Source organism: Varroa jacobsoni, unplaced genomic scaffold, assembly GCF_002532875.2.
Source record: "Varroa jacobsoni isolate VJ856 unplaced genomic scaffold, vjacob_1.0 scaffold_502, whole genome shotgun sequence".
Taxonomy (NCBI): domain Eukaryota; kingdom Metazoa; phylum Arthropoda; class Arachnida; order Mesostigmata; family Varroidae; genus Varroa; species Varroa jacobsoni.
The window spans coordinates 245,710-269,514 of NW_019213404.1; the positions used below are offsets into that span (position 1 = coordinate 245,710).

Genomic DNA, 23,805 nt, shown 5'->3' on the forward strand with positions numbered 1-23,805 from the left:
TGAGTCTTCTCGTACACTCGCTTGTCACAGACAGATGTCATGCCTTAAGCAATGGCTCCGAATTCTACTCTAACGACGTAAAACCTCTAAGTTTAGAACCATCAAGCGCCCCCGGCAGTAAGCGACAAAATGGATGAAACTAAGGTCTATAGCATAAACTACGATTTCAATATATAAAATGTGCGTGCCTATTTTTTTTTTCTACTGTTCAAGGTTTTCAATGTCAGAGATACTGTAGAGAAAAGCTAGCTTTCCTTAATTACTTACGCGTGCTAGCAACGAAAACCGGGAAGGTGGCGAACGCAGCAGTTGTACTGATAAAGGCTAACTAAGAGAAGAGGCTGATCTTCTGTTAAAGCCAGCAATGAACGGGACCTTATAAAGATTAGGAGTTAACATAAACAGAACCCATTCAGGTCAGCTTTAATTAGGCACTACGATTTTTATAAGGCATGCGCACGTGTGCTCGCAGGAATGCAGTCGCATAGACTTACAAGCACACGCCTATTTACCCATCCAACATGCTGTCCGGTAAACATCCAAAGTCAAACAGACGCAACTTTTCAATAACATGTGCGTCATCAGACACAATTAACCCCAGCCAGCCCCAGTACCCTACACAATGTCACCCCCCCCCCCCCGCCCTTTTGCCCTTCGCGGTCGGTCTGTTGCATCTCTGTCTTTTTTTATAAGCTTGGTTCCTATTGAAAACAGAATACTTTGTCGAACAATTAGTCGCCAGTCGTCATTGTCGCCACACGGATAATTAGGGGTCAATGCTCAAAATTCCTCGTCTACGTATTACTTTTCAGTTGTTTTCCTCTATACGATTGTTTCGTTAAAAGGAACATTCAATATTACCCCACACAAGAGATAACAGAAGAAGCTAAACCAAAATGAAGGGTAAGACAGAATTGGGACGCATCAAATATGGTAATAATGGCAATTCGTAACCAAACAAGGACCAGCGACGAAACCCTTTTTACTTTGGTAGCTTAAAAGTTTAATGCACCGTTATAGGGGACGGTGACTGCATCTGTCGCCATCGTTGCCATGGAGATGGCACAGGAGGTAAGACAGAGTGATGCATTTAAATGACAACCTATGATACATGTACTTTTGCGCAGTTAAAAACAATCATTACACCTTTGCATTCCATTTAAAGCTACTAGGTGTTAATATATCTGTTGAAGAGTGCTTAGGAAACGATGATTATCACAACAGCTAGTTAGACAAATAGTGGTGCGTTACTATCTTAGACCATTAATATAAGACGCATCAGACCTAGAGGCCATGGTTCGATCGATGCCCCCGCGTTACCCAAACAGTCCACTGTTTCACATCTTCTTTTTCAGACAAGCCGAAGGCCGCCGGTTCGAACTCAGCCAAGCAATGGATCTTTTTAAAATAAGAGAAACGATTGTAATTATTGCTCTATTTCTAGCACAGGTGTGTGCCTTTAAATTTTTAAATATACACAATCAATCCTTCAATATTTACTTTAGTACTGGCCGCTCTCAGTGGTAGCATTACTAACATGTAGAGGTATGCTGTCGTACATATTGACGAGGAGCTTCTTCCTTATTGATTATGGTAATATAAAGAGGAAGCTTATCACCCCCCGCGAGACTCGGTGGAGTATATTTTTGTGTTTTGTGTAGGTATGTGGAGCGCCTGGGTATTTCCATGTGCGGGCGCCATCAGGCCAAAGCCTATTTAATATGAACCTAGTGTGTAGTTCAGTCCTGACGGTTGGACTTAATTCTGCCGAAAGCCCTGTCCACTAATTCTCAGTTCTTTTCTTAAGCATCACTCTAGGTGAAGCTTTGAGCCTTTCAGTCGATACCGCTACGGGAGCAAGGGCCGCTTGGCTTCATGCTGAACGTTGTCGGTCCAGCTTATTCCTAACCAATATTCTTCTTGTCGTTTGCATACTTTTAATGCAGTGTCAGGAAATCGTCCGAGCATTTCACAACGCCTACACCCGTAGGCGGGCCATGATGACATATATATAATCGATATAAAACCACTGGTAGACACGCGCGAGTATAGCGGCTGACCGATCTAAATAACGATTTGTTCCATCTACTCGATATTCTCTCATAGGCTAGAAGTGTTAAACAGGATGCAATTTGCCGTGTTAATCAATCACTCTCCGATATTCTATCCGGTGTTTCAGAGCCAATGCAGAGTTTGCTTGCCTTCTACCCCATGACGACAAGGTAAGTATTAATTGCAGTGTCCCCTAGCTAATCACACATTGAAGCAGGTAGCTTGTTACGCCTTTTATAGACAAAAAGGCCCAACACCGATCCCGCTCTCCAGTACCCAGCTTGGCGGCAAAACATTATCAAATTATAACAGCGAACTAATTAATAATATTGATTTTGATATTTATTGGACGCCTCAACTTTTTAAGATGCATGCACTCACCTTCGTAGAGTCGTATAGTTTTCAAGAATACTTAAATATATAATTCAACACCGAACGAATACTATATCAAGCTTCAATAAGAGAACGTATAAAATTAGACATTAAGTTGACTATAACGGTGCTTTGGATAATAACATTAAATAGCTGTGACGAAAAGAACACCTCTGATCACGAACGTGTACGTTGGACAGAAGCATTGCGTTTCAAACGTCTTCAATGAACTACAAGTTGAGACCGACCCAAAGCAACCGCTGTCACTCTAGCCGAGGGGCCACTGCAGCGGCCACCTTCCTCCCTTTGCAACAACGAAACACGGCTTTTCCAATTCAGTTCCCCAAGCTCAAACAAATAAAGAATATTTTGATTTTCCCTTCGTATTGTTATATGAAGAGAATAACCTACAAACGAAAAAGTTCCGTACTGCAAACTGCGGTAATACCCACCTATGCTAATTCCACGCATAGTCGAATGCGAAATCATTCGATCTGTACTGAAAATCAGGTGCTAGCAAAGATTCGGTTGAAGGTATAAGTTCATATCAGGAACTTGAATAAGTTCATGATAAATCAATATGTTCTTTAGTCATGACATTTTGGCTCTACTATCTCAGTAGGAGCTCCCTTTCAAACAGCTTTCCTCTAACTAAATTCGACGATGTGTAGACCTTGCTATCTATCGTCTATATATTTGTTGTAAACATCTAAAATAATTACATTATACTAAAACTAATGTGAAGCGTGATTGGCAGACCGTTAAATACCACTAAAAATGCACCTTACGATCTGATTGGTCAGGCCGTTAGGGTGACTAAGCTGAGTCGAGGTAGGCCGCAGAGAGACTATTGTCCAGCGTAAATTGACTTCTGTTCGGCCCTATGACAATTATAGCTGTTTTTGCCTAAAGTTGGGTTCCTATTATTGAGTGAGAGTGCAGCCAGTACGAGCTGCTTGTGGAGAGCAGCAGTAACAGGTCAGCAATCCCGTTAGATTTTCGTTAATGTCTAGTTTCGCATGATTCATCCGTGACGTAGATAGTGACTGGTCGAATTTTTTCATGCCGTCGATTTCTTTTCATCTGGACAGCTGGGATGCGTCTGCTAACTAGACGTCCGACACGCATTATATGCTACATACTTCAGTAGTGATGGCCACAGCCGGCCTCAGCGACACATCAGTCAAATTCTATCGCCTGACAAGGCGATACGGTATGTTGAAACACGGTTGGCTAATGCACGACCACAACAGCGATCGATTAAGGCGCTGAAACGAAACGTATATGACATAGGTGACTTCAAGCTGTTCTGTTCAGCCCAGCCCAGCCCAGAGTCTGAACCTCTTGTTTGCATTAAATTAAGCAAGTTCTATTATTATTATTATTAAGCGAGTGGATATGGCAAGGATTATTTCCAATGGCCTTTACTTTTTGTTGACTAGCCGTGCTCTCTGAACCATCGAAACTGCAGCTTTATGTCCATGAGCCATTCAGGGTAGAAGAATGACCAACCCGAGATTCTGCTAAAGCTGCGTTTCGACAAAGCTACAAACTCAGCTACAACAATCATCGTCAATCACTGGAAAATGACCGAAAGAACATCTAACAATCGATCGAGTTCCTAGCCAGTCACGAGCATGAGAAACATTGGAAAGGCTTCTCGCTGACAAAACATTTACCGTCCGGCTGATCTCAATAATATAGCCAGCTGGCTAACATATGATCGTATCTTCATGCTTGGGACTGATCACAAGGGCCAGGCGTCGCATATAGTTCGTATTCATCAAGTTGAAAAGGAAGACATGCCTCTAACCTCGCGCCAGTTGGCGGCAATAAGCAGACTAGCTTTAAGGTCCGCACGAGCGTCCTCAAAAGATCCACACAGTTGTATAAATTCGCCGAGACTATTTTAGCATCAGAGGCAATGTTCTGATGTTAAAATATTGTTCCGCTAAAACACCTTAGTGCTTTAGAAATTGACGAGCTGCCTTGTGTTCACTCCATAATATAAATAGATAGGGCTATCACTGTTGCGTGTGTTTATCTGGAAGTTGTTAGTGACGATTGACCGCTAAATTAGCTGTCGCGATAACTGGACGGCTAGCATCTATTGATTGCCAGTTCTTCTCGCCCCTCACCGTCGACCCTACGAGAAATCGGATGCGTTTCCGAATCAATAGCATTTCTCACAAATTTCCTTAGGTATTATTAGGACCGCTTTGCTTAAATGCACGTCCTTTCAAGTTCAGCGTCAGCTAGCAGTGGAACTAAGACATCTTTAAAGTGCCACTCTAATAATGTCGTTGGCAGAACCTGCTCTCTTCATTCAATGATAGAGCAAATGTATCGAAAGGAAAAAAAAAATATATCACCGCGAACTTCTGTGTATAGCCGACAATGCTCACTCGTTGCTGGTTTCGCTGACTTTTCGAGACGGATTGAAGTTGAATAAATAAATAAAGCTCGCTCAGGTCGCTATTACAGACGGCTGTGACTATATTATACGTGAACGACCCCTTAGAAACACTGTGCACCCCATCTATTTGCTTGTTTTTTTCACTTTGATGAGGTGTCACGAAACATTTAAAGTAATAATCCTATATAACGCGGGTTAAGTTACAGTTTCACTTTCGATATGCAGCGCGAAGCATGTTCGGATAGAATATGGATCGGTTTCGTGTATACAAAAGCACATGCTCATTGTCTAATTGCATAGGAGGAGCGCGTGGTTAGAAATTGATCAGGTACTAGAAGACATCAGCGATCTGAGTCTCACACGCCGCAAAAAACCGAAAATAGAAATACAAACTAGTCTTCCTATTTTCTGATGATGCATAAAAAAACATTATCTTTCTTCCCTTTAAAAGGACTACAAAGTACTGCTTTCCTCTTAACAACATATAAGCTTTTATACATGATAAGCTAACCACTTGAAAATAGAAGTTCCGCAATGTTTAAAGTCAGATAGTCAAGTTTCCTGTTTCCGTTTTATTATAAATACTTCTATTACTACAATATAATATTTCAGAGTGATATAATCTAGCTGGCTGTCCTTAATATGCCAGTAGCTGTTGTCGACAGTGCTGCACGACCTACTCAAAGTAAATCTCCCTGACGGCTGTCTGTCGACCACGACTGCCGCCACAGTAACGTGGATCTTACTCTTTGCCGATCTCCGAATCCTGTGTGTCTATCTGCTATACATACAAAATAGGACACGTTATGAGTACCTTATATAAGCCAAAATAAGAATGTACGAGCTAGCTCTCGTACGAATAGGGCCGTATATCATGGTAACAAAATGTCCATTAAGAAGCTTCGCGAACAGCACAATGCACCAAACCAATTACTATCGACATCGCACCCATCGTTAGCTAACATAGCCAGCAAGTACACTAACTAGTACAAAATTATGGCTTCTCCTACCCCTTCTTGCCCCCCTCCCCCCTCCAAGTGAAACCGTCAATTCAAGCGCCAGCTGTTTTCGTAGAAGGATCTGACACTTTTTTTCCCCAGAACCTAATTGGAGACAGATGAATTGCACCATTGAACTAAGGTGATCATGCTTGTGACGATAATCTTAACTCATCGATAAAAAAATCATCGAAGACAGATGATACTACTAATTTGACATAGACTAAACTGCCCTTCAACGCTTATTCATCGTATAACAAGACTGTACAATGTCATAGGCAACAATTTTCGCTGTATATTAAGGCTGAATAATAATTATAGTATTACGCTTTATCGAAGGCCTATGTTGCAACGACGCTGCCATATTTTTTTAAGACTATTTTCGGGGGAGATTCTTCATAATTGCTTCATTTTCGTAGTTTCAGACAATTTTTTTTACGCTAATTCTTCTTGGTCCAGCAGTCTCAGGCACTCACCATTCGCTAACCTAATCTTGCTAAACATCATATACATATATCCCACTCTATTAACTGGTAATATTATGATTCGAGTGCAGATTGGGCGACGAAATAATCTACCGAAGTTCATCGATGCGAAGTGCTCGGGGGTACCAAGTTCCTTAAATTTATTTATTTTTTCCTCTAACCCTTTCCATTGGTTTGCGTCCTATAAATTTCTTTGTGTTAGACGAATATATTTACGAAAAATGAGCATTTGCCGAGCTGTTGACCAGATGATGTTTGTCATGTGTGTCGCAATTCACGGAAAAATGTTTCTTATCTATATATATATATAAGTCAAATTATCGATTACAGCCGTGCACAACGCTCACGGAACGTTCTGCGTTGCGTTAAGAGAATTACACATGTAGATTCTCACACAAAAGGAGGTGGACACGTCGTCTATGAAGGACGCAGTCGACATTTCCATTAAAACACATTTTTGCACTGCCTGACATTGGTACCAAGCTCGTCGAGAGATTAATCTGTGTCGACGCTCTGTGTTACCTCTTACTACAGCGTAGATTTTCTAGCAGGTCGCGGACGTAGAGCGTAACGGTGATGCGCGTAGAACGATGGAAAAACTTGTTATGGGCTTCATGTCGAGTTGCCTTTTTTGTATGACAGATGCAAGCAAAAATACAAAAACCATACGTACTTATAAGCACAAAAAAATCATATCGAAGAAGCATTTTCTTCTGTGGTTTTATGCCAATACTGGTACCTTTGTTACATCATTTTCGTTTGTTTTCAGTCTGTTATGACTGATTGTCCCGCTTGTTTTAACAAAACATAGACGGCAGACAATTAAAGCGAAGTGTATGCTCTGGATTCTACCAGTCGACGTATATTGAGGAGCGATAACGATGATAGATTGCCAACACGTGTAGAAAAAACATATTATTGCAAAGCAAAAACAAATTCTATTACACTTGGAAGAGTTGACTGAAGCTTTTCCTAAGTTCTTTTATAAATGTTCAGGCGCTGATCTAAGGCCAAACACGAGCATGATGTGAGTGAACAAACTCAGTGTTTCCAGGTGAGCGCTCGGCCTAATAGTTGTTCTTAAGATACGTTGACTTGAAAGATACAGTTGATTGTAAAAGCAGGCCTAAAAATAGACACATAAATTTCGATTTTTTCGTCTTACAGGTGCCTGCTTTTCCCTTCGACTTCGTACTACTCATACCTATACCTTTCCAGGTTGCATACGTGTTTGTTATATTGTTTAGTTGGCACAAATGATCCGAAAATAACTTTGAACAGCAGTAAAACTGGACTAAAAATAATAGCTCTGTTATATTTAGTATAGCTTATTTTCTTGCATTGAAATGTCTGAGGCGTGTGCATGTCTGCTGAATCTAATTCTAACGGCAGAATCGTATTTAAACCTCATGCATAAAACAGAGTAGCTATCATTCATCTTTACACATAGGTACGCCAATTTATAGGCACTCATACATACCCAGAAACTGATGCAGCAGATCTTCGAGATAAGATGTCGTCATTTTTCAGCGATAGTCGGAGTAACAGAAAAACGGTAGCAGATAAACGTTTGCAGTACAAGTCTTACAGAACTATTTTATTATTGTCAAAAAGCAGCTCTCTCGTTAAGCTAGGAATATACCCCTATAGTACCTGCATTTGCGCTGACCAGGAATAGTGACAGAAGTGACAACCACTTCGACCATCACAACAATACGATGAGCACGTGCGACTTGTCCTGAAGTACCGCATCTGCTTAGTTAACAGTCTACGTGCATGTATTTTCTATAACTGTCACACCAGCTCCGGCCTGTACGATTTATGCTGAAGAATGTGCTTCTGTAAGGGTCGTTCGCGGCTCTACTGTTGTTTAGCCTACTTCTTCATGGTTGTTGCTTTTTACGGCTAGAGGAATGGAGAAACCTCGGTCGAACTGGAGCCAAATCTACCGAGCTGTCTGGGCTAAAAAAACTGACTAAAAACCCATCTATTTTGCATCCAGTTTGCTGTCTTGCGCTGGCTAGCAAGTGCACATGTAAGAAGGCAAGAAGAGCGGCGCAAGAAAATCGACAATTCGGGACAAATAGACCCATAGAGAGGAAAATGTTTTCTCCGAGACTCAAGACGATACCGCGATGCAAACATAAATGTACACACACAAAAATAGCAGCTTATCAGTTTCTTTCATTTTCCGCTAAGGGTCGCGCTAAACCGCTTTTCGCAAACATCCGTTCTGTTAGAACATCTCGATAGAGTTTCTGGGTAACAGGAGTAGTAATCGTGGCGTTTTCAGGAGTAGCAATCATCTTGGGAACAGAGAGCTGCACGACAGTTGCATCGGGCCCTTAACTGGTGCTAACCGTCGAATCATGCAGGCATCAGTCATCGAAACAGGCAAAGGATGACTATTGAATACTGTTATGTCCCATTCTTTTAGTAGTCCTTTATAGCTTTCTCTTTTATTTTGCGTTTTTCTCGCATCTGTGTTCTTTGTAACTAACATTGCCTATGTTACGGAAAAGTTACGCTAAGCGCGCCATAGGGTAACAGTTCTATGGGCACTGCCATAGCAGCCGCTAACTTTAATCGATCTTCTCGCAAATATATTAATCAACCACTTAAGAAGTTAATTACTCTTGATCATGACACCAAATCATGCGTCTTACCTAAATACAGATTAAGTATCACATAGATGTACTATATAGCAAGTGCAAAGTTGCAAAAATATCGGTAACTTCTATTGACTGGATGAGACCTCACCGGGCCGCCTTCCAACCTCAAACTAACTCAGGCTATTCCGGTATCAGCAGAGCCAGAACAGCAACATCGAACTGTTAGTTATTCCCAACTCTGTATACGTTCAAATACGAAACACGATGTCTTTGTCATCAACATTGAGGTAGTACTTCGTTATCTCGTGCTTCTATATTACCTAGTAAAAATTGTTTTGTTACTGAGGCTGGCAGAACGCAGATAGCCAAACAAATGTATCGTACACACAATTTTTCAATAAAAGAGCAGATATCGGGTATTGTATTGAAGTATAGAAGGGTATACACAGGTCATAGGGGGAGATTATGCGTGTTCATTGAAAATAGGCGCAAGAGATCTTTTGACCACAAAGAAGTGAACTAATATATTAGGCTTTACTAGACTTATTTTTAGCCCTATATCGCTAAAACTAGTCGCTAAACAAAAGCTGATGACGAGTTCCTTCTGCCAGAATATGTTGTTCTGATGAATCTAAAAACCATTGTAGGTAGAGACGAGGAATTTTCTCATATGTTTACGTCGACGGTTCTAGGTATCGTGCGGCAGCCCCTATCTATCGAAATATATATTCGTTTGATATTATTTATAGTATTACATAAGGTGGATCAGCTACCTGGCCTAACGACCAGGCTCGCTGACCCATACAGAATAGGGTTACGATTGTGTTCAGTGAATAAATAGGCCCGATTCTGGTCAAAGTGATCTGACCAAAGTGAGTTAGTTTTAGGTCAGTTATAACGAATTACTGCTCAGAGCTCTCTATATTTTGCTAGGCAACGTTTCCGTGTGCAAGATTCGGTCCCTCGATGCCCGTGCAGTAATGATGTGTGTTTTTACTGAGGCAGATTATTTGCTCGTAACTGTATAAAGACGACATTCAACGATGTCGCAAGTTACTCTTATCGTAAAGTAGAAAATTTAATATTGTTGTTTAGCGTGTTGTCCTGTAGTCCTGATTTATTGACAATTGTGATATTCTGTTTGTATATTGGAATTGAAAAGTTCAACGTTTTGTATTCAGGCCCGCTCAAGTAAACATGTGCGAGTTACGTTCGATCGGTAGATAATTTGTTTTAAAGCTGTCCAGTTACTCATTGCAGTTTTCAATGGAGATTCGTTTGGATAACGCAGATCGCGTGCCATTACTCATCTCACATACGTGAAATAACCGCAGGCAATAGAAGTGCCTACTTCCCTATAAATATAAATACGTCCTGCTCAATATATATATATATATATATATATATATATCACATGATAGCATAGTAATACGATAAAATTACCTAAAATCTATCGCGTTTAGTTACTGGCGTTGGTTGCACGTAAACAAACAAGCGCGTCATGAGATTTTTTCGTTCGATAGACGTCAATGAATTACTATCTTGTCATAACAGAGCAGTGAGGGGGTGTTGTGAACCTTAAACCTCTCAAACCTTCGTAATAGGTAACTGAAAAAGTTACGTTTTTGGTTATGTAAAACATGCGAACTTGGGCAACTACGTTATTCTGTGACAGTATAATCTACTTTTACCAGTTGAAGTAACAAACAATTTTTAAGTATATTTTACTATGTTTGGTAATTGGCTCGAGAGCAAGATCCGTTGGCGACTAACAGCAACTATGTCTGTCCGTAAAACTAAAACAGGAACTAGCCAGAGAACTTAAATTGGACACTGTTGAGTTGAATGAGGATTGGGTGCAAAAGTGTTACTGGAACACGTGCTTGTAATCCCTACCCCCAGCACTCTGGATGACGAAACAGGCCATTTTTTCAAGGCTTATACCGTGACAGGCTCACCCGTCCGAACGAATGAGATTTTATTTTTTCATATGCGTTATTATTTAGGGCTGTGGGGTAATTGATTAAACCAAACTGGTGCAAGCGTTAAGCGACCGGCAAGACCGTATTCTTTCGAATTATTTGTTATCTATACCGGACGAATAGAGATTAGTGAAACTGAACAGCCAGAGCGAACAGACCGGCCTTTATGCGATAGTGGTATAGAAACAGATAAGATAGAGTTAATTAGTGAGCGAACAAAAGTGAAACCGTGCAATGCATAGCAAACCATACTTTCTGATTCAAATCTCACTTATCAGCATTTTCTTTCCATTAAAAATTTCGGTGGTAGCTTCTAAATTGCAACGAATGACTGCAAGTGCAAGCCACTTGGTCCGGCGCCTCGTTTCGAAACTTCGAAATGCACCCCGTATGGGGTAGCTAATTGGAGGACAACGAAAGAACTTTTAATACTGACTTCATATATTAGTACTTACAGCTTATGCGCACAAACTCTGACTAGACGTAGTTTTATCGTTTTGAAAGAAATCAAATTTTATCCCCTAGTTTATAAATATCATGCAAATTCATCTTGATACCATATTAATAGGGAAAATAATTTAGTAAACGAATTTATTTAAAGAAAAAAAAACGTTATGAGTGCTTATGAAAATAATTTAGCATATTTATTTCTTTCTTGGCTAGGTGGTGTCCAGGAGTACAATAGAATTGTCATACGATTGACCAGTGTAAGACAGGTATAATTATAATTCTCCTGTCCTATATTCATTAAGCCGACTTCGTCATTGGCTCTAAGAATGGAGGTAGAAAAGTTACATGTGTCACGGTTTGCTTCGCGCGACCGCTAAGAACAGGCGATCAGGTGAAGCGGTGGTGCTTCTGCTAAAAGCTCCTGTATCTTGTGGCCTAAAGTAAACGCATGAGACTTACAGAGTTTCGAAGACTTGCGTTATTAACCCACGTAGCTCATACTATGGTATTATAGGGACCACAAGTGAAACTATGCAAGCAGCTAATGGCTCCTAGCTATTAGTTAGCTATAGTTAAGTTATTCAACAAAACCTAAAAAAATCTTCATCTTTTTGGGGAGCTGCAATCTTAGCTAGAGAAAGCGATGTGACACCGTCATTTGAAATCTAAGCCAATAATCATGAAGTGTTACTGAGTGGTGCGAGGCCAAGTACTTAATGACACTTGTGTAGGAACAGAGGTCTGTATATATGGGAGCTGAATTCTACTGAACAAGCGAAATGCCGTTCATAGCAAAGGTATGCTCGCCTTACTGCGAGCTGCCATGGAGGTGGCTTCTATAAACCTCCGTTAAAGCTATTTTTCTAATATATTGTGCATATAGACATATCTGAACGACTGACCAACCTATGGAAAGAAATTAAGCTCGCTATTCTTAACGTTCTAGTGCAGAGAATGAATCAATAGAGATGGGCCAACACCAAGCACAGTGTTTCAAGATTTCCGACGTGTCTCTTTTAGTTTTTTGAGTAGGTAATACAGACTGTGAAAAAAGCGTGTCTTGCATGGAAATTACAGCCAGAAACACAAGGGTCTTCACCCAAAAAAAAACCACGATCGCGTTCACCCCCATTCTACCAGACGTATATCAGCACCTGGAGTAGTGAAAGGGGCAACACGAAGTAGGGGTCTGGAGAGCTTCTCCTCCGAAAATAGAGCTTAAGGACGTAAGTAGTGTGCTTGCAGTGCCAAGCGCAGAAAGATGCTAGACCACATAATCATTAGCAGTACATACTACTTCCGCAAAATGGTTGCGCATATCTTACTTATCCTGGTGAAAGGGAAGAGAGCTGAAGCGGAAACATATTCGATTTATATCGATTCTCGGAGTGTCTCCGGGCGTCCGTTCTGCCTGATTCGCTTTGCTATTTCCGGCGTTTTTCATCCATCCGACGGCTTTTTCGACACGAGCTGTGGAGCTAAGCGGCGCTTGTAGAACCGGGAGAAAGGTGGGGAAAAGGTCGATGGCTTCGCACTTTCCATGACACCGGAGAGAAGGCCTAGTCTGCTTCAACGCGCCCGCACGTCTTCTTCTTCGCTCCCATTTTTCCGCGAACTGTTTTAGGATAAGAAAGGCGCTACTTCTAAAGCTGTCCTGTTGCTCTTACCACTCTGATCTCAGCCGTTCCCATTGCCTAGAGAACAGCGAACAAACGAGCGAGTACGCGAAGCAGCCAAACACGACCAGAAGAAAAAACGTGTGAATACACATTTGACATTGGGCCACAGTGTTCACGGCGATGGACAAGGCACCCCTTCGACAGGGCCGCCTCGTATCGAAACGAAAACGTTGTAACATTAGTGAAAAAATTGAGAAGAAAAAGAGGAAGCTATCGGTGCGTGATCTATCACAGAATCGAAAGGTAGACGGGATCAGAGGTCAAGCACAAACGTGTAGATCTCCAGCAAAGTTTAGAGACAAAGAGACACACGCACCGATCAACAGACAGAGAAGAGGCCAACGAATGTTCGTTCCGCTTTTCTGCGATGACAGCAGCCGCACCGGAATACGTATGATTTTCTGTTGTTGTGGTGTTTGCAGCGAGATCCTTATTGCATGCCGTATGCAAACTGTCGAGTCACTGGCAATGATGATTTGCGGACCGCTTGCACGGAGACGAACGATTGTGATGGACAGCCTAATTAAATAATCATGTGGTAAATTTCGAAGCAAAATAATTTTTATATAGTGGGCTCCATGGAATCCTGTACACTTTTATACGGTACTTGAATATTGTATTTTCTTAGGAGGTCACGAAACACAAACAGCATCATCCACATAAATTTTATCGTAAATATAATATATATAATAAAATATAATATTTAATAGCTATACATAAGTGGCCGGTTTTTGGCCTAAAGTCCCTGTTTGCTGTGCAGTTGCGTGCTTCATATAGGTCCAGAGGCTGGAATGATTAAGTACATCATAGAAATAAAAACTGTCCGAACAAATAGGATCAATAGCTAATTAGTATTTATGCGGTGCTAGCGGTCGTCCTTTGACAGCCAATTATGAGAGCCTTTAGGTCGTGGAAGTCAAATTAGCGGAGCTCTAGCTAGATACTACAGCGCGCACACAAACACTTTTTCCATATAACAACCCCCTAATAATTGGCGGCCCTGATTGTTCATCTACGTCCTGTCGTCGTCAAACGTCGCTCCATCGGTTTAGGGGGCGTTGAATAGCCGTGGAAACCGATGCCGTAGCGCACTACGTGGGCTGTAAGCCCAACGTAAATGCACTGGCAGGGTACGGCACATAAGCTGTTCGGAACATCATTTATGCCCTGTTTCTAAGACTATATCTAATCAGAGATAAATATCTCAACGATATTTTTGGCATCCACTAAATATGTTATTCGTGACGGCCATGTTTGTTCAATATACCATTATCCCTCAGGATTACTGCTTCAAATCGGGACCTAAACCATTAACTTTATTTCACTTTTAAAATAATCCCTTTCCATTTTTCAAAAAAAAATTCCAGTAGAATTCAATTTTGGACTTATGGGAGACCAGATGCCCCAAAAGTACAAGTGCTCAAAATGTTCTAAAGTTTCAAAAAAACGCTAATTGTCTCAGCTTCTCTGGGCGACACAACTTGCATCTGATGAGGACGAAAGAGAAAGTTTTCTTTTTGGTGGATGTTTGCCGAGTATGGAAAAATTGAACGAGAGTCCGAAAGCGCGCGCTCCTGTCCGCCATGTTTCGCTGCAAGAAAGATCGGGACTCATGCCCCTTACTACAAATAATGTGCCAAAGTGTATCCCAACTTAAGCACCGCGCCCTATATATGCGGGTGTCAATGCTGTCACGAGTTCTGATATCGGCGTTACGTTTAAACGAATCGCGCGCCCCAGTGGACTGCTCCATTTGTCTTCTGCCGGTAATGTATTTCACAGATGTTTGATTAGAGGAAGGATATAACTAAGAAAGCAAGTCGGGTGGCTTTGTTTTAACCACTGGCACCTGTTATTGCATACTCTATCCAATGTCCATCTGCACCATGACAAACTTTGCTTGGCGATGATAATAATTTTACCTTCCAATTGCAGAAACTCTGATGCTCGGCTAACGACGGTGCAGGAAATAAAGAAAAAAGTATATATATATAGCTTGAGGCGAAATTTTGTTGCGCATGGTAATAGCATTTCCCACTTCTCTTTCTCGTCTTGGATCTGTATAGTCTCCACGTGTTCCACGGTTGCCTTTTGCGGCGGAAGGATATTCTTTGTGACGAATACGCTTAGCGTGTTGGCGGGTCGGTCAGATGTCTGCCGCTTGGCGCGCGTCCAGTCACGATTGACACAATACGAACGTGGCAGACTGTTTATTGTCAAGGCCTGAAAGAGGCAACTATCCTTTGGAGCATACACTCGTAAAATAGCACTTACTGGCTGGCACGAGCACTACTACCGAGCGCCGCCATTGGCCTTTCTGTTGCTAAAGCCGGGAACGCAACTACGCACTCGGAGGCGACAGTTAACCAGTCAACTTCTGCTATGGCACATCCAAAAATGCCCCTCAATGGTGCTGCAGTATGTGTCAACTGCTTTCAGCTTCCTCTCTCCTAGCTTGTATATCGGCCGAAAGCTTCTTCCATCTCGTGGCTGGGCGATAATTCGCCGTCGCCCTGTGGACGGTACGACGGTCGACAATACCGGCAGCTTTTTGCGTTTCGATAGGTTGTCAACTATTCTATCGCATATCCATCTTGACAAGAATGAACTGTTGAAGTCCTCCGGTCATCGTGAATATTTCATTGGAGTGGACAGCTTAGTAATAATAGCACCATAGCTGGTAGTAGCGTGCTTAGGATCTAGTATTGATAGCAGTAAGGGTGAGCTCTAAATATTACCATCACGACAGAAAGGTAGAAGAAACCATTCGCCCTGTACTACCTAGGCGGGAAGTTACTTTCAACCAGGACTATAGTAAACGGCTTCATCTTTTCTGTATATAGCGCTCCTGTTCAGCCGTAGCAATACGACACTATGCAGACGCATTATCATATGTCAGAAGGCTATATACCCGTTGAACACAGTCTCGTTGTCCTATTCATTCAAGCTTAGCTTTTGCATTGCTAATTGTATCTTCAGATGAAATTATTAATACTAACGAATGAAGGAACAGGCCTAACCTAGCCTTGATGTGCCATATTGCTTAAAACTACATAGGTTCAAGACGGGTTTGGATCGAACCCTGGCACGTAGCAGAACCTAATTTGAACGACTACATTATTTGTGTAGCTCAGTCAAGTTGAGCGCATAGATATGTCGTTTGAAACATTCAAAGTATATATATTGGATACAGTTTTTAACTATCCGTAATGCTTTTTCCATTCTTACTATTATCATTATAGAGATATCTCTTGAAGCCTTTTTAACAGATCAACAATGCTGGGACAGTGCCCAAACCGATAACGAAAAAGAAAGGTTCTGAATGATCTCTAAAATTCAATGATTTGAAATGTATGACATCTTCGAAGGTTGTAAGGACCTTCATCAGGCCTATGTTGATTAGCTGTTTAGCTTGGCGATGGCTTTCGAAGATTTGCAATTGAAAAGAATCAGAAGGAAAAGTGCCAATGTGAAGCGGGCAAAATGTTATATTTTGATCAGCTCAGTATGATCTTGTCTCAGGTTGAACAGGCTCGGTCCATGACCTAGCACGAAACTTGAGAAAAATAATAAAATCAAGGTTCTTCGCTATTAACTCGCTGTTTTCCATAGAAAATGATCGATTTTACTTAAGTGTATGTCAGGTTCGGTTCGTTTGATAGATGCCTGTACGCAGTAAACATGACTTGTCTAGTCAATACAAATCAATGGTTTTTCAAGTGACCTAGTGTTAATAGATGAGTGTCAATTTTTGATTTTGCACCCCTCTCCCCAAACTTATTACCGCTAACTATTATTACGTAATGAATAAGTTATGTTAGTAATTGTCCGGGCAGATTTTAATCGAGGAGACCCTACCGAAATTTTTTAAAAAGCCAAAGTTCACACAACATGGGGTTTTTTGACATAGTAGCAACTAACCGTATTCGGCATTACTACACTCTGGTTCGGATCCAGATATCATTGAAGCAAACCTCATCGACTGACTATTTCTAAGACGTCCTTGGGTTTACTCCATAGCTGTTCTATGATTCATAAGTGTTGACAACTTTTTTTTTTAAATATCTAAAGCCCCGCTTCTTTAGTTGTCTTATATAGATAAACTTTAGTTGCCCGTTGGCTCCCGGTGCAATAACTCAATTATGCTCAATGTCAGATCGCATCGATAGAACTGGAGCCAAACATGAACCATGCCTTAAGCACCAAAAAAAAGACACCGAATTTGGATGGAGAACACTGACACAGAGTCTAAAGACTAATATTGATTTTTCCCACAATAGGTCACGGATACAGCCTAACATTAACTTATAGTCGAAATAAAGATCTGCGCTAGGTATGGTCAAGTATGTGAGTCCGGGGACATAACCGTGTCCGGGGTCATCAATCCACTGATGACTGGTGTATATCAGTGCGCAAAAGCTCTTCTATTCTTCTAAATTTCTTCTATTTCCGCTCACTCGCTGATCATAGTTTTTTTTTCTCTATTTAACTGTTATTCTTCGACTGCTATTCAACCTGTTTTTTGTTCACGTTGATTACTTTTTTAACATCTGTATTTTTGTAGTAAATATTAGACTAGCATTTATCAGGCGTCCTATGCCTGTAATGTTACGTTTAGACGTATGCAGGCAATAGAAAGATAAATTGGTATTTTTCTGCTACTCTATCGAAGTTTCCTACGTTATTTCGGTGTTATGTTTTTTATGTTGATTTATTATGTTTAGCTCTTATTAGCTTTGTGTGCAAGGACGCGTTCGTCTTCTTGCATGTGATGCTGTGCCCTGGTCTGCTGCTTAGATAGCAGCCCTTGACATTTAACGAGGAACTGAGAGAAATGGGCTTGAAATAAACTGCGATATTATACTCGAACCGTTGAAGAGCGACCAACCAGCGCACTAGATTAGGAATGAAGATTACGCTTCTTTCGACAATACGAAAGGCGTTTTCCAGCTAATATATGGCTAGCTTACGGATGCTGCTTTCTTAGAAACCCGACTGTCCGTAAAGTTAACTGAGACTATATTGCTATGACCGTTTGCTGCAGGTTGACTTCTTCCTGCTCGCTGACCGCTTTAACGAGCCTGTCATCTTGCTATTGTATTAGATAGGAAGAAGCTTCGCAGGACCAGCTAGGCTAATCAAGTTAATATTACAGGTCACTGCTACTTCTGTCAGAAATTCAGCCGCGCGGTGGCCTTTAGACAGCGCCTGACACCAAACAAATGTTGACTACCGAAAAGTAACCGTGCGAGGCGCCGGATTTAGATGTTTCGACATTTTTGCGTTCTACAAGGGACGCTATTAGACACAGTCACTTTGTACAGCTGCCCAACAACGATCGTCACTATATATTGCAGACAGGCAAATAACTCTAATATATATAATAATAATAGTAATTAGTATAAGATCTTCATTGGAATTTACTTCACTTTATTGAGTAAAATTATGAGGAGCTAACTCGAAGATCTAATTTTATCTTAACATCTGAACGGATGAAGTTTACTAATATTCTTAGTGTGTGCCAGAAATTATCACGCGCTATTATAACAGTTAGTAAACAGGCAGAACGGAATCGCATCGAAGTATACATACGATTGTAACGAAGTAAAACATTAAGTAAAAGAGGTTACGGTCTCAAAGAGACGTTCGATCAAGCAAGGTTCGTATGCAATCTATCTACGAAGTCATGAAAATGTGAAACATACGGGTAAGCACTAAATTTGTAATGCGAAATGTGGCACGGTTTAAAGGTATACTCTTTGTCATTTTACAGAAACGACGTACGTACTATATATGCCGTGTTGCAAAGTCTGAACTTTTTTTGACTTCTTACGTGTGCTACTGTTCCATCAAAAAGATACCGTGGGCGTGGGGTGCCACACTGTCCTACCGGTCTGCTACGCCGAGGTTACACTTTAGAGAACTTCAATTTTGAACAGAGTGACTTTCCGCCACGTATCTTTTTTTTCTGAAAAACTGATCAATTTCATATCAGAATACTTCGGATGGTTTCGGGAAATAGGCTGTGAATGAGCACTGGAAATACGACTAGTGCCAGCGACTTTGAGCGAATACAAAATCACCCTGTCTAATTTCTGGGATAAACTCTACAGCGTGGGCTAACTCCCGTGTGGCCCAGATCTAACTTCATTCATCACAATAGAGCACACGTAAGGAGACAATCATTTAAGATGAAAGTTCGAGGCTTGCCGACAACAGTGCACGTTCAGGCTCCTGGACCTTCTCATATATATGAAGAATTGTGTCTTGAGCAAAAACCTCTTGAAGGCCGGGTTCACCGTGCCTCTATAAAAGCAGACAATGGACAACCGATTGTAACCGCTAGCAGGGGGACTGAGAAAGAGCATGACACAGGTTCAAGGCAACGCGGAGTCCTACTGAGCGAACGCGCTGGCACCCTCGCACAGAATTTTGAAAAAAAAAACAACAATTTCATCGGAAAGAAACTGGGCAAGTCGTCGATATTACTATTTGACAGAACGTTAACGTATCACGATGTACGTGTAGCACGATGTGGTATCACTGTGGTTATGCGACATACCGTAAAAATGACAAGCGTTGACTTTTATCAGCTGTAATGTATGTGAGACTATATATTAAAATACTCACTTAATTATGAGCCTATACTAGAATATTGTGTTTGTTAAACGATGTGCGGGTAGACCGAAAGCATTGTCAAGTGCCAAACACAGAATCAATACTGGAATGAATCAATACTGTGTGTGTTTCTGATGCGTTCTTAAGATGGAATTACTGTTTATCGCCATCATTTATACACGTTATCAACTTAATCTTCGGACTGAATTGTAAGTTACACAAACCGCTGATCATCATTTGGCATCGCTTTTGCCTCAATAGGTTTGATGCGCTCAAATTGAACATCTATAGGGGACCTGTTTTCAAACTAGAGATGATAACGGTATCTTTACTCGTTTCTAGTTAATCTTTCTGGGCATTGTTTTCTGTATTGGACTTTTCCTTCTGGACTGAATATATAGGGTAGGCAAAAACCGAACTCTGCGCTGAGAGACTCATACTACTCAACCGAGAATCTACAGGGAATCCCTAACATCGAGATAGCTTTGGTAGGCCTTATAATGTAAGGTTTATTTGGTCGCTATCGGCAGTGCATTCATGTCAGAGCGGTCGTCTCCTTTTTTTCCTAATCAAGATACCACCCTACTCGACTACACCAGTCTAACATCAGATCAGCTCTACTAGATACGCCCTAATCTAAGTCTCAAACATGGGACTTCCGTCGATTTTCCAAGTGTCAACATACAATAGGAAGTATATCTGCATTAAAACGGAATTTAAAATGATCAAACGGTACGAACTACTACACACAGTAAGTCAGTGATAATCAGAGTCAATTTTTGGGGGAGTATGGTTGGCTCCGAAAAGATCGGGAAGACAACGGGGCTACTTCCCATCTAGGGCGCCAATAACTCGTATAGAAAGGAGATTAAAGGGTCGGTTTTATCAATTTCATCATTATCCTGTAGCGAGGTTCTGCGATCGCTGTGGACCGTTCTTCAAGTTTCGAAAACAGTGCATCCATGTGTCCTGCATAAAGGGTTTGCATAATTCTGACGGTTTTGTTGGTAATACTTATTGCCGTTTTGTCCAAGCCACCTCGTTCAAGCTCGTTCAAAGAGACTCCAAAGAAGGTTAGAAGACCTTGAGAGGAATAAATGTAGATTTAATAACAGAAAGGTCGGCGATAGACTCCAGCTTAATATCATGTCATAAAATGTCTTCAAAAGTAGTAAACATATTATAGACATGAGTTTTATTCGAGAGAACCATTCTGAGTAGCACTTTTCAGAAATTAGTATTGTTTCGGATTTTTTTGCTTAATAGAAATCCAGGGAAAACACAACTAATTGAGTAAGAATATGACAAATTAAACAGTTCCGCACAAGTATCCGACATATAGAAGCGATACGACACATCGTACGAAAACTAATTTTCTAATGGAATATTCGAGCAGAAGGATATTATGTTTTATCTACTTAAATGCGGTAAAATCACGAACTCGATTAATTCCTTATCATACAGAATACACTGGTTGCGCTCGTGTGCTTAATGAGGGAAAATAACCACATTTTACAACACACACGAAATTGTTTATCACGATGGTACTATTTCATCGCTTTACGCCACTGCGAATTGGCCTTTGACTCGATTCACATTGCCACCGACCCCATTTTCCTCCTAAAACTCACGCCCTTCAAAGTAGTCTACCACTAAAATCCAACAGCTGTGCTATACTATATGCCCCAAGAAGTTGTTTTCGAGATCTTCTTCTTCGGGGGACAAGATCGGGAGGGGTATTGGTTTTATCTCAGATGTGGCCACGCCGAAAAAGTTGAATGAAGAATTCGGAGTTTCATCCGATGCGTGCTCACCTATAGCTCAGATCTGATTGGCCTGTGGTTGTAAACATACGCGCTTCATTCGTAAAATGAATCAAAGATAACGGTCTATTTTCGCCTGAATCGATCGATGGACAACATTCTGTTGGAGTAGTGTAGGAAACCTAGCTACATGTTAAATAGCGAAATGATAATAAGATATACGTGTACAGTTAATGGTAGTAATAACAAATATTGCAATTATACGAGCGGCTGTCCGCGGTGCTTAGGTTGAATACCTTGGGATGTTTTTAAATGCGAGAAGACCGAACACCGGTGGGGAGTATCTTTTCACGTGATTTCGCACTGTTATTACACTACAAAAAGGGATTCGTATATATATATATATATATATATATATACAAAATAACATCAGTCATACATGCAACACGGTACGTCGATGCACAACGTTGCAAATTGATAGTAATAATATGTTATTTGGTAGTAATTATTTGCAGAACATTGCATTGTACAATATACCGCATAAACAATTGATTTATATATAGAGAAAAAAAACATACAAAGACATCTTTAAGAAAACATACAAATCCTTTTACTACTAAACACTGCTACTAGTAAATAATATGTAACTACTACTAGTAAATTTCGACTCATTTGTTATTTAAAAATATTATAAAATTTATAGTATTTTAACAATATGCGATCTTTGCTTCAACGTGAGAAATGAGAGGGGCATATTTTTTAGGGTACATTTGCGGTAGGAATTTGCGGGACGCACAACAAATATGCTTGCATCTTTATCTATCCTCGTACAGTTTATCAGCTATAACTAAGGATTTTGCATAGCATATGGCGGGGTCTAGGAAAGCTAAGTCCTGTTACGCGAGGCCAATTAAATATGGAGTGCGTTTCATTAACACTGTATGGATGTCTCATCTGGCTGCAATTACGCGTTTACCATGAATGAATTTCTAGGACGAGCGAATCATAATAATACGGCACTTCAGTACGATGAGTCGACTGGCGTGCGTTCGCCAGCTTCAAACAGTTTTTTTCCATTGACAGCCGTATAATACGTGATCAGGTTTCCCTTTAAATCCTGGATAGAGAACTTTAGCAGGTGTTTGGAAGTTGTTAGGCGAGGTAGGGCATGAAACGTAGGTAGTAAGAGGCACTACACACACAGAAGGGAGGACAAGAAGGAACTTATAGCCAGCTGAGCGCCGACAGAGGAACATAGGTTGGAAACCGAAGTTATGCGACTTTAATCGATGTGCAAAGGTGACAGTGAAGAAAAAAAAAAAAAAAGGACGAAGTTGTCAAATCGGACTGAGAAGAAGTTCTTTTTTAGGCTAGTGGTTAGCGGAGGTTGGGCTTTTTCACAGATGGGTTCTGCATGAATGACATAGCCAATATGTAGCCCGCATTGAGCAGGCACAATAATGCTTAGGCGCAAGTATTATTAGGACATATTATAGCTAATTTAGAACGATTAATCAGTAGCGTCACTGCATCGGGAGTAATGGGTATTGGCAAGCATTGGTCGTCGAATCACGTTCGAATATTAATAGCATTTAACGATTCGTCTGGTTCCGCTTGCTAGCCAAAATGGCCGCAGATACGTATATAGTGTAATCAAAATGAACGAACTTACGCTAACATTTCACTAGCGAGCCATAAAATAAGCTTAATAGGCGGACGCCGCACAATTTCGAATTGAGTCAACTACGATATGGTAAACATTTAGCTAATTACCACCTACTGTCATACGGAATGATAAAAACGCTTTTCTGATGTTGGTTACGAAATAACAAGCTAATATTATTTTCGAAAAGCTACAAAATAGCAGCCGCAAACCTTCCTATACAAATAGTATCTGGTAAAATTGATGATGTCACTTTGCAATGAATAGTAAAAAATCACTGTAACATAATTAAATTCGTTAGAAAACGCTAGTCCTGACCGTTCAACTGTTCAGTATTTCTGTTCGAGGGAATTGCCCTTATGAACAGAACGAGGTTTATTGCGGGATGCGAATCTTGTTTCCGGGGTGGAATATGCAGTCTGATCAATGTATAGGCAGCAAAGAACTTGTAAAGTTTTATACATTTTCGTATAAATAGAAACTCATTGAGTTGGACACTAAATAGTAACGGCCTTAGAGCGATAGGCAAAAGTTCAAAGATCAATTTGCCAGTAGTAGCATTTGTACGCTGCTAATGCGGGTTGATAAAATATATTTTCGCTGCATGATTCTGAGTAGGCCAGTTCGTATAGTTTCATTACATCTTTCGGGTTTAGCTTATTCAACACATATGTCTCTAGATATAGGTTGGAAAAAAAAATAGATTGATGTTAAA

At 40.7% G+C, this 23,805-nt stretch overlaps 1 protein-coding gene across 2 annotated transcripts in view; it reads right to left on the reverse strand.

The window, feature by feature from the left end:
* Window positions 1-23,805, reverse strand: part of LOC111260988 (neuropeptide F receptor) — a 76,309-nt gene that overhangs the window by 51,829 nt on the left and 675 nt on the right. The gene's annotated exons all lie outside the window — the stretch shown is intronic.